We start from the raw sequence: 13,247 nt of genomic DNA on the forward strand, positions 1-13,247 counted from the left end.
GTATTACATGTACAAGTTTCTATTAAAAAAATATGATTCAAGTCATGTCAAGACATAAGCACCATTAACAATCAACATTGGATTCCCAGAAAAAAAATACTTCATAACTTAATAAATAACAACTTACTTTTCAAGTTTAAGAAGTATTATTAGAGCTCAGAAATGTAAATTAATTCATTCCTTTTAAATATCTGATGTCAAAGCCTTGTAACAGCTTTATACATACCACATCAGCCAAAGACTAATTTTTCTTTCCATTTTTATGTATATAAAAATCTTACCAGTGTTACATCAGATTTGTATTTTAGTCATAATGCTTCTTTACTAATAGAAAAGTAATGCACTTAAAGATACAACACATAACAATACATTCTGTATACAGCAAAATATAAATCAGTATTAAAAATCAAAACAAGACATTCTTACACTTCCTTTCAACATGCCCACTACAAATAAACATTCTAATTTAATCTCTGCACTTGTTCTTTGAATAAAATGTGAGTTACTATGTAAACACTGAAGTGTAAAACAATAATCAATAATCCAAAAAAGAGAATATATTATTAGAAAAATAAACATAAATAAACCTGTAAACTGGGTACCGATTATCCTTTAAATCTTCCTTGCCACTTAACCTCAGCCGAAAATAGCAACATGTGTGCAATGTGATATGAGTGACTTATATGGTGAATGGGGGAGGATCAGAAATAATACGTATATAGAAGTTGCCCAAAAAATTCTGCCACCTGAAAAAAAGGGAATCACTGATTCCTACATTAATCAAATATATACAGGAAGAAAATGATTTTATGACTTGAACCTTAACAAAGAAAAAAGACTTAAAATAGCAGGGTTAAATTCCAAACATTAAACATATTTTAAAATAAAATACAAATATGAGAAGAGTTTTATTATGTTATATAGATAGAAGTGTATTTATCCCCAGGGGTAAATTTGGATTTTTACAGAAGCTCATTGAAAAATAATAATAAAAAAATAGACATACATACAATATATAAAAAAAATAATAAAATGTAAAAGAAAGAAAAACGCCTGACTTGGCAGTTAGTCACAGTAAGGCATTAAATCAGTTGTATTTCTGTAGGTATAAATGAGCCCCAGTAGCTTCTGATACACTTCTGCTGAATAATTTGTTGGTTGAAAGTACTCAGTGTTAATGTGTCAGGAACAGGATGTGCAGCATTGTTCTTAATGACACTTAGTTTTGTTTTCTTTTTCTCCTTCATTACTCCCTTGAGAGGGTCCAAAGAGTTTCCCATATTTGAGCCTGCCCTTTTAATTAGTTTGTTAATTAAGTGGGCCTCTCCTGAAGTGATGTTTCCAGCTCAGCATACCACAGCATAGAAAACTGTACTGCCATCACTGAGCTTTAGACATTGTGAAGGTTGTCACTTCCCACATTAAAGGAATGCAGTCTCCTAAGAGCCAACTGTATCCTTTCTTATACAGCTCCCTACCCCAACCGTGTTCAAAAACCAACCCAATCCAATACCAGGTATAGAGGCTCTATGATGCTGCAAAAGTCAATAACCAGTTTATTGGTTTTGCTGATGCTAAGTTACAGACAATATTTTCTGCACCAAGAAATAAAGTTCTATGACTCCTATACTCATCCTCTCTATAAATACCACCCATAAGACAAGAATGTGTACAGAGTAAACAGAAAAGGAGACAGGACTGTTCTTTATTGTAGATATAGGATTGCTTACATCCGTATCAAAGACGCAGTCCTTGAGTCTCACAAATTGCTGTCTGGTGTTGTGAAGCAGATAGATAATTGCATCCCTCACTCCAGCCTGATGAACAGACTACAGTGGGGCTATATGGTCTATTGTCCAGGACCAGTCTTTCAAAGGTCTTCATGATGTGTGATGCAAGTGCCACTGATCTGTAGTCATTAGGAGAAAAGACACCTATTTTCTTTGAAACAGAAATAATGCAAGATGTTTTCCACAGCAGTGGCATTTTTAGCAGTCTTAGAGAAAACGGGTAAAAGAGGATATCACAAAGCTGGTGAACACAGGCCTTAAGAACTCAAGGACTGACTCCATCTGGTCCCGCAGACTTTTTCTGTGTGTAGCTTCCTCAGTTGTCTCCTCACTTGGTTTTCAGTAATGGACAGCCCACACTGATAGTAACAAGTTAAGTCATCGCTGACCCTGGAGTATAAATGTCTTTTGTGTGGCAGTGGGAAGCAAGTCTGTTAAAAAATTATTCAAGGTGTGAGATTTTTCCACATTCTATTCTAGCACATACGCCCTGGATTGCTTGATTTCAGTAAGTATGGTCTATTCCAGTTATCTTTCATGTTTTTCCAGAGTGAGTTTGTTTTCTTTCTTATACAAGCTTTCTTTTCTTCAAACAGCTTTTCTTCAGTACTAGTTGGATGTCATTCACAGCCTCTTTGTCGCCAGATTTGAATGACTTGTTTTTCTCATTCAGGAGACTATTTTAAGATCCATAATAATCAGGGCTTAATGGATGGTCTAACAGAGTCAACACAGAAATGAATATTGTCTTTAATGCAGTGTCCAATTCCCTCAATAGCATACCCATAGTGACTCTCACATCATTTTCCAGTCTGTAATTTAGAAGCAGTCATTCAAAGTCATGCAAGCCATTTGCTCACTCTGCTAGTGGTAACAGGCTGCCATCTAATAAGAGGGATAAAGCTAGGAATAAGATTAATCAGGTTGTGGTCAGATTTGCCCAAAGGTGAGAGAAGTTTACACTTAAAGGCATCTTAACATTTAAATAGAGCAGGTCCAGCTTGTTATTTTCCTTGTATGGAAGTTGACACAAACTGATGGACGTTTGTCATTGTTCCTTCCAAATTCACACAGTTGAAGTCATTATACTGTATATTGTAACTACAAAGGTACAGTATATATAAGGTTCATATGAAAAGAACAATATGGTGTTAATTAATCTTGGAAGATGCCAGCTTATTAGCCTTTTCCCACTATTAAGCTATGCAGCCTGGATTGGTTTACTCAGATGTTTCTTTACAATTTACTATAGCTTCAGATTAGTTTCCTTTTTTAATGGAAGTTATAAGTTATATAATAATATAAGTTATTAATAAATAATAGTAGTTATAACAGATATTTAAAGCTCTTCATGGGTTAGACCCTCATTATCTGTCGGAGCTACTGCTTCCTTATACTCCTGCCCGTGCATTACGATCATCGGACACTAAGTTACACACTGTACCTAAATACAGGTTAGTAACTATGGGTGGCAGAACTTCCAGTGTGATAGCCCCTAAAATTTGGAATTCTCTCCCTCTCAGCCTATATATAAAAATCTATTATTAATTTCAAACTTCTGTTAAAAAACACATCTTTTCAATGAGTATTATTCTTTTTCTTGTATGTAATTTCTACTGTCTTGTTAATGTGTGTATTGAATTGTAAAATGTACTTGAGTGTATGAAAGGCGCTACATAAATAAAACATTATTATTATTATTATGAACAGGTGTGCACTGACAATTTACAAAAAGGTTAACAAGTCATAGCCTGTACTGCATGTTATCATGATCTCAAAATTATTTTTTGAACAGATACAGAAGAACTCATGAGAACTGTAAAAATGATGATAATCACCACCAAGAGAAAGCAGAGTTCCTAAAAATTGCAACTTTTAAATTTGTGAACTTAATATTTTGAAGAAGGATCACAGATTAGTTCTATTGCCTCACACATGCAGGGTCCAGATTTCATTAGGCACATTCTCACTCTCTGCATGGAATTTACTTCTATATCAATAAAGACATGTTAACTATTGGATTGTAATTGCCCTAGTGTGACTAAGTGTGGATGTGTGCACATGTGTGCCCTGCAGTAGTCATACTGTCCTAGGTTGTTTTCGATCTTGATCCTGTGATGCCACGATATGGTCTGGTCCCCTGTGACAGTGACTTGGATTAAGTAGGTTTTAAATTATATGAATGCATTTCATAAAATTTCATTGTATGCATGCAATAACAATACTGGCTTGTTTAGAGTGAAAAACATCACTGGATGAAGGCAGTTGGATGGATCTTTCACTTTCATTAAAAGTTTAGCAGACAAATTACATCAGTTTATAGTCACAACAGAAGTTATAGAAAGACTAATTTCAGTTGGTCTATATTGTTTTGTATGTTACGTGTCACAATAAAAAATGAAAATATTTTCATTAATATATTTATAAATATATTTATGCTCATTGCCAAAAGAAAAAGAAATCAATTGCACATGAAACTTTTGTATTGGTCTTGCATTTTCCTGTTGGGAAAGAATCCCCTGTAGACAAGTATAACTAGACAGAAAGGTAAATTCAACTTGCTAGTAAAATAAATGAGAAACACAGAAGCTGAAATTTGGTTTCTTAGGATTCACCCAAGTACACACCAGGCCAATCAACCTAAACAGCATCTCTGGGATGTAAGAGGCATCTAGAAAAGAAAAAAAAACATGGATACAAAAATATTCAGTACAAATGTTGCATGCAATTAATTTCATTTTTAATTACAGTTAATCCTGATTGCTCTGGGTGTAGAGAAAGAACAAGTCGTAGGCAAGACCAGAAGCTGTTTACAGAGCACACGTATGCTTTTATATGCAAGACCAGTTTAGTGGAGCCAATAAATACTGGTAATCTGGCTGAAACATATGGCCTATCCAGTCCTCCCCAATCCCCGAGAACAGGGGTGTCGAACTCCGGGCTTGGAGGGCCGCAGTGGCTGCAGGTTTTCATTCTGACCCTTTTCCTAATCAGTGATCAGTTTTCACTGCTAATTAACTTCTTTTCCCTTCATTTTAATCGCCCTGTTTTTAAGGATTCAGTCCTCTGAACTGATTCCTTTCTTCATTAAATGGCAGCCAAACAGAAATGAGACATGAAACGAGCCAACAGATGACCAGCTAATCTGGGATTTCAAACTCCAGCCAAGTTCACTCCAAACAGTCTCTTAATGAGAAGCTGATTCTTGCTGTTAATTAAGCCCGTTATTTAATTCAATGGCTTGTTGCTGCTCTCATTCTGCCACAGCAGACATTTCCAAATCTGTTGATTTTTCTGTTTTTTCTAAGAACATTGTCAAAATGTTTTGGTGACCTGAGAGATCAACCTTACTGAGACCTTCACCTTTATTTATTTTCAGATATTGTGTGATGGGCACAGGTGAGCTGGTCATGTGGCAGGTTGTTTTGTGTCTCATTATTGTTTGGCTACTAATTAAGGAAAAAGAGACAATTAAGAGGCTGAGTCAAGTTAATTAAAACTAAAGCAAAAGAAGTTAATTAGCAGTAAAAATGGTTCACTAATGAAGAAGATGGTTAGAATGAAAACCTGCAGCCACTGCGGCCCTCGAGGACCGGAGTTCGACACCTGTGCCCTAGAACAACACAACATAGTCTCAGTACTGCAATGGCAAAATTTTTATATTAATAGAAGAAACTAAATGAATCAGTTTGCAAACTAATAATACCACCGAAACACAGCAACTACTGAAAAATGGAGACACTGTACAACTTGTTACAATGAATGAATGATGATTTGTAATAATATGTCCAAACTAATTATTTACTTCATGACTGCAGTGCCTAAGCTAGATCCACTGCAAAAATGGTGAGAACCATTCTTCAGGCAGGCTCCAGTCCACTACAGGGCCTACTCATGTACAGAATATGTCCAGACTTGCTTATCCAACTTCAAAATCCACATACTGGATTAATTTAGAATTACAAATGAACCAAATATAAATGTGTTTGGGTTGTGAGAGGTAAAGCCAGGGTTCCCAGATAAAAATATTTTAGTAATGTAAAACCTTTACTAAAATGGGTTTTGCTCAGTTTCTAAAAAATACTTATTTGTTCCTTGATCATCTATAAAAGAACATGAAAACACATCACCAATAGCGCTTCCTCTTATAAAATTGTTACTATAATGCTATTTTTAAACAAAGTTTGAATATTCCTCAAGTATTTTTTCAAATGAAGTTACAGAATGTTTTCATGAATAATGTTGCACATGTACTGTACAAAATACATGAAATTATTAATCACACTCTAAATCTGCTTTATACAACACTCAGCTGGCTGCCATCTACAGTATGTAATAAGTTCATAATTCAGTAGGAAGATACTACCCCATTCTTAAAAAGAAGCTGGCACTGATAATGCTGACTAATTTGACCATACTAAAATTGATGTTTTGACCATTACCTACCAGCCCTAGGTAAGGAACGTTAGAAGTGATTTAGTGGACACAGAGGGAAGGTCACTCCTAGGGACTGGTGGTAACAATGTTTTGGTTTTAAAAATATTGGTGTCAGATACGGGCAGAAAAGAAATTATTTCTGATAAAGCATGAGAAAATATTGGTGGTACGGATAATCTTTAGGAATGTAGGATTTGTGTTTTTGGAGTCAGATAATGATGGAAAATGTTCCAAGTGCAAAAGAGATACTGGTAAGAACTGTAATAAATGGGAGATTTGCCCGCCGAAGGGCGCTTGCTTCATTGAACTGAAACGGTTTGTGCATCTTTGCACTAAAGTCTATTCTGATTGGCCATCTCGAGACTCCAAGTGTTTACTTTTAAGAGAGAGTGAGTCCATTCTCCACAACATTGCCCAACGTAATTGGCAGAAGGCTGCACCAGGTCCGTAGGTAGAAAAGAGACTCTGTGATATAGACAGGAACAGTGGCCACTTAAAAGGTAAGCAATGGAGAAGCAACAAAAAAGGCCTTTCCAATAATGAACTAAAAGCAAAGTAGGGTGAAAAAGGATGGACATGCAGAATTGAGACAAAGAAAGCTGACTGTGTAGCTGCGCAGCTGTATGACTGTCTGACCGAGTGTGTCTATAGGATCAAACTGTGACCACGATGGGGGTCTGTACAAATAGGAAAAAAATTCCTGAAATATTGCTTCAACTGTGGTTGGGCAATTCTCCAAGTGTACTGCGTTTAGGCTGACTGTCATGAGGTGTTATGAGGAGATGCGCTGAAGCCTGCCTGTACCAAAGCCCTTCCCCACTGAGTCCGTAAGAAGCACAGCAGTGAAAGAATTTACTTCAGGTAGAAGCCCTATGGTTACCGCTCCGGATTAGAAATGTAGGTCTGTACGGATAGGCAAAAGTTCCTGTAGTAAACTGCTCTCACTCTGCCATAGCAGTGCAGCATTGAGAGGGCTAAATCGAGACAGGTGCGGTAAGTGAGCTAGCATAGGGAAAGACAGCGTTAGGAAAGTCTTTGTATAATGGATAGTTTAGTGCAGGCTCAGTGCTGGGAAGCATATGTAAAAACAAGGTTAATATAGTTTTCTAAATATAATAGTTTAGCACAAGGGTTATGGGGTATGCGAGGAAACTGCTGACTTTTTGACTATGTATAAATCTTGCACGGGGCTGAATATAGCTTTATGCAAAAGCTTGCATAAATTTTTAAGGCATAAGCATACTATACCCTTGTATGGTTAAGTGTTAGGCCGGAGTTATATTTCACGCGACGCCACGCATGCTGCAGCGGACGCTCCTGCTACGCAAGCGTTGAAGTGTTTATACTTGCGCGCGTACTTTACGAAAATCTGGAGGAATCCACCAGGTGGTAGTGCGAGATGTTATCACGGTGAGAACATGTTCGGCTTCTCTGTGTTGTGAATTGCCTAGAACACCAATTAAATTCCAATGACACCTTACCGCAATATCTCTGAAAAGGATGTTTATTGATTAAATCCAGGGATGTGTCCATTCCAGCAAACATTGGGCACGAGTGAGAAACAATCCCTGGACGATGCCTCGGCTCATCGCAAGGTGAATACAAGCACACACATACACTAGCATCATTTTAGCGGCACCAAATCCCCAAATCTGCATATCTTTGGAAGGAAACTGGAGCACATTAAGGAAACCCAGCAAGAAAATGTGTAAACTCCAGGCAGGGAATATCAGCGACATGACTCCCTGCAAGACAACAGTGCTAACGCTCCGCCACTGTGTCACTCCATGTGTATAATTATTAACAGTATTCATTATTTAAACGAAATTACCGATTTATCTGTAAAATGTAATATACATAATTTAATGCTTTTCATCATGAAAGTGATATCAAGTATAAATCTAAGGATTCTAAATGTGCAGAGAGTTGGAATATCATACATTTAATGTGCTCAGTGTGGCGATCTATTGCTGGAGATTCGCTGCTGTCAGGAGCAGAGGAAGCCCTAGAAAAAAAAAAAAAAGAGCACAGAAGACAGTATGTGAGACTTTTAAAATGTATCGTGTCATTACGATCGGGAATATGCGACGCTTGAATATAAAAGCACCATGAATACATCTGTATGTCGGCATTTTGCTTCACCACATCCAACCATTTATCAAATATCGAAGCGCGCACACTGATCTCGTAGGATCCGCAAAGCGGCTTTCTGTCACATGTAGATAGTAAACAGAGACTCTGACGTCACATTCCAACTTTTAGCACCCTGCGCCCTCCTACTTTTTGCTGGTACTGCAAATCATGCATGTGTCGCGTTAATTTCTGAGGACCTGCTCAGAGGATGCATCAAATGAACGCTCAGAACGCGTGGCGGCCATGATACGGGCGCGTACGCGTTCTGAGCGTGAAGTATAAATGAGCCCTTAATGTAGCTTTCCGGTTAGTGTAAATAATTAGCATAGCATTCATACTGGTATAAATAAGCCAATATTGATTAAGTATAGGCACATACTGTATACGCATACAAACATGTATATATACATATATATCCCTAGGAAAGGGGTGACTGAGTGTCTAATGGTGCACTGTAAGTGAATATGCATGAGCTCCACTGTCTTTCAGTGGTACTAGAAAAAGCCACAGGCTCAGAGACAAGACATGTAAATGAGATCCAGAACCAAAGTAGTGTGTAACAAGAGATACTGTAAGTCACCTAAGCACATAAAGAGCATGAGTAAGATTTTATAATAAGGTCACCTTTTTCATAAATACACACTGAGAAAGTTTAATACAATAGTCACTGTTACAGCTCAGAGGTGTGAGGAATAACATAGTTCAAATTAAATTAATAATAAAATTACAAACATGGCACATGTAAACGAGGAAAGGTGGCAATTGAGAGCATTCAAGGGCATGCTAGTAAAACAGGCAGAACTAGCATTAGTAATATAAGTGCTGTTAAGAAAGTTTAGATGTGGGGTGGCTCATGCAGTCAGTATAGAGGAAAACAGAGTTGAGAAATATTAATGAAAATTATAGAAGCAAAAAGATAACAAGGGTATATAGTGAGGCTTTTTAAACAGGAATTGGCATTTAGATTTATAACCCTTGAATTAATCACAGTTAGAAGGCGATTTTGGGGGAAATATTGCCATGGGGAATTCCGTGTTTCTGGTACCAAAGAAAGAATTGCACTAAATATAAACTATAGGCAGGACCTGACATAGTACAAAAATTATAGAAGTGTGGCTTATGGGAATGAGACTGTAGTCTAACTACCTATACATACATATTCATTGGGAGAAAACCATCCCCACATGCCGAATGAAATAAACTGGAAGGATAAGATAGCAGTGGTGAAAGAAGCCAGATATATATGACAGTGGGCTAGAAATAAGAACTTTTAAAAACAGTAGAAGAAAGATTAAGAAAAGTAGCAGGTGCAGCAGACCAATACTCTGGAATAGTCCTGCATGAGTATTGGACAGCTGAAGCCCAATATAGAAATATAGTACAAATTTACCTAGGAGACAATAAATTGTGGGAAAGTTAAAACAGGAGGTTTATGACACAAAACATACATAGAGCGCAAATCATTGAAAAGTTTCTGCAGGAGACACATGGTGTGAAAATACACATTTTGAAGGCAGGTTTTTAGAAGAGGAAAGGAGTTACAGGACAGGTGTTTTCAGATCCCAGAGTAGTATTTAGCGTAATCCTGAGGAGAGTGAACTGGTATCCCTGAAGTGGGAAAGAAAGACCTGTGGTGCCAGGGGTCACACTAAGACAAATCTTTTGTTAAACAGAGCCAGATTTTAACTAAAGCCCAAATCTGAGACTTATAGTTGGGAGTCCGAGACTGCAGGGAGCAGTGATGACAGAGAAAGAAGTGCCCATGGAAATATCGTCAGAAAGCTCCCTTACACTAGGAGCTTTTTAAGAAACTGTCATAGAAATGGCATAAGAGGATGAATGGTCTCTGTTCTCAATGGACTGCATTAGGTTCTTTTGACACCACACTAAGTAAGGCCATGATAGAGCACATAAGAAATTATAAGCCAAAACATCTGAGCAAAGCAAGGGAAAGAAGAGAGAAACACAGAAATGGAAATAATGCAGATGTTTGTGGGCGAGGCTATAAGGAGAGACGTGGCAGTAAAGGAAGTCAGGCAATATTTTAAAGTAGAAAAGGAAGGAAACCTTAGCATTACCTTGTTAAGTGTTTTGTTTTGGTATTTAAACTGATCTGCAATAATAAAAGGGAAGGTGTCCAATCTGATGTTGTTTGCTAGAGAATTCACTGGAAAGAGCACACTTTTGTTCAAATTAATTTTAAGTCCAGATATCTTTTGCAATTCTGCTAGTGCTGATAAGGCTGTAGGCACAGAATTTTGTGAGTCTGATATATACAGTATCACATCATCTGCATACAGTGATATTTTCTGTTCAAGTCCTTCTCAGAAACTCCCTTTCATCTCTGAGGTATTTCGAAAGTAAACAGCCAGTGGCTCAATGGTGACTGCAAATAGCAGTGGTGACAAGGGGCATCCTTGTCTAGTACCACGTTCTACAGTCGTGGCCAAAAGTTTTGAGAATGACACAAGTATTGGTTTTCACAAAGTTTGCTGCTTCAGTGTTTTTAGATCTTTTGTCAGATGTTTCTATGGTATACTGAAGTATAATTACAAGCATTTTTAAAGGCTTTTATTGACAATTACATTAAGTTTATGCAAAGAGTCAATAATTGCAGTGTTGGCCCTTCTTTTTCAAGACATGCAATTTGTTCTGGCAAGCTGTCAATCAACTTCTGGGCAAAATCTTGACTGATGGCAGCCCATTTTTTCATAATCAATGCTTGGAGTTTGTCAGAATGTGTGAGTTTTTGTTTGTCCACCCGTTTCTTGAGGATTGACCACAGGTTCTGAATGGGACTAAGGTCTGGGGAGTTTCCTGGCCATACCGAGAAACAGAAAATATATTTTAGGCCAAAATAAATGCAATATCAATTTAAGTTTAGAATCCTCAGTCATATATATACATAATGTATATAGTACAGTGAATTTTAAAGTACATACCTGCACTACCTATAGACAATGCTGTACAATGAAATCATTCAAAACCAACAGACTTCTAGCATTGTACAAAGATAATAATGATTCCATGTTTCATTCATATTTAGTGAACATTTTTAAATTATTGTTTCCAGAGGGGCATGTCTTAGCACACACAAATAAACCGAGATAGTGATCAAATTGGGTTCAGGGATACTTAAAACAGGTACATATACTGAAAACCTGTACTAAAAACTGACCCTGTCACACTTCTTCTTTATATACAATACAGACGTGGTGAAAAGTGAATTTAGAAAACACATGGCTGGATATATGAAACCACAGTCATTGAATATCAAGAAAATTAATAATGCATGGGAATTTGAACCAAGAGTTTTAGAAAAAATAAGATTCCTGTGTACAATTCTGACTGTGAATAAAAAGCCAAAAGGCTTCTAAAACCTCTTACAATCATTACTCCAAATTTTGGATTTCACATTCTTATCTGAATTACATTCAACATTGGCAGATGGTACAGTGAAACAAAAAAATAAACAGACTTAAAATCACATGCTTTTTTTCATAAAATAAATTGATTACAAGTACTGGATACAAAAATCCTAATTGGAACAACTCTACTATGTAGGCATTACGTCTATACTGCCTTTCATCTTAAACTCCACAGTCATAGGTAAAATGTGCTTGCAAGTACTTCTATTAAGACAGTTTACATACTAGCCTGCAGTTTTTATCTATGCAATTAAATAGTCAAAGACCTCTGATCACTCTATAATTAAAACAGGGTTTCCATACATAAATGTGAAATCTAAATAGAAATAGACTACAAAACAATACCAAGGGTCATATATTTGAATCTTGCATACATAGAACAGTATCAAAAGTTTCCATTTTGGACCACGACAAAGACTAAAACAAATCCAACTACAGTATACACTATTCCTTGCCATGATATTCACATTCTTGATTTTAAACCTTTCATAGGTAAGACTATTATATTATGCTCACGAAAACCTAACCTGTACCAATGACAATGAGAACAACAATATTTAGAATGGGTAAGCATTTAATTTTGGTGGTTACATGAGTTTGTAAAATGGAGGGTGAAAGTGCCAATCTGTAACTTGCAATATGAATGTGGAATGGAAAAGATATGAGTTTGTTCCCTTCTGTTACTGAACGATTCTTTCAAATTCTTAAACTGAAGAATTTCCTCCATGTAGTGGAATACTTTGAATCTTTGCACACCCACTCAGCAACAACTGCCTATAGTATTTTCCTTCCTACAAACACCATGCTGGTAATACAGTTGTGCTCATAATTTTACATACCCTGGCAGAATTTGTGAAATTCCACTGTGAAATGACCACTGTTTGAAAAATGTAGGTACTCATGCAGAGAGCATTCCTTTTAATTAGGAGTGTGCTCAGGTGAAGCAATATATTATCGCATAATTGTGTATGCCCTTTGTAAATCGTAATGATAACTGAAATCACCCAAATGGGCCTGATTAAAAGTTTACATAACCTTGAATGTTGGGGCTGATAATACACAAAAAAGTTGACACACACAGGTTCAAATTAAGGGTAACTTCTTTGATTATAATTAGTGTCTGTGTATAAACAGTCAATTTAAATTCATGCAGAGCTGCACTGTCATTGCTGGATACAGAGCCATGGGGAAAGTAAAAAAAACTAACAAAAGACCTGGAATAAAAGGTTCTTGAATTGTCTAAATCACGAAAAGGATACAAAAAGATATCCAGAGGTCTGAAAATGCCTGTTAGCAGTGTTCAAACTCTGATAAAAAAAAGTGGAAAGTTAGGGGTTATGTTGTTACCAAGCCAAGGTCAGGATCATTTGTGGAGCTGACAAGCAAAACCAACAAGCCACTTCAGCTGATATACAGGCTACGCTGCAAAAAAGTGATGTTGCTGTTTCAAGATGCACAA

The 13,247-nt window shown here is 36.7% G+C and overlaps 1 protein-coding gene across 1 annotated transcript in view; it reads right to left on the reverse strand.

Annotated features, from left to right (window-relative positions):
• The window catches only part of LOC114658458 (ubiquitin carboxyl-terminal hydrolase 15-like), a 190,725-nt gene that overhangs the window by 131,343 nt on the left and 46,135 nt on the right, over window positions 1-13,247 (reverse strand).

Source organism: Erpetoichthys calabaricus, chromosome 1 (genome assembly GCF_900747795.2).
Source record: "Erpetoichthys calabaricus chromosome 1, fErpCal1.3, whole genome shotgun sequence".
NCBI classification, from domain to species: Eukaryota; Metazoa; Chordata; class Cladistia; order Polypteriformes; family Polypteridae; genus Erpetoichthys; species Erpetoichthys calabaricus.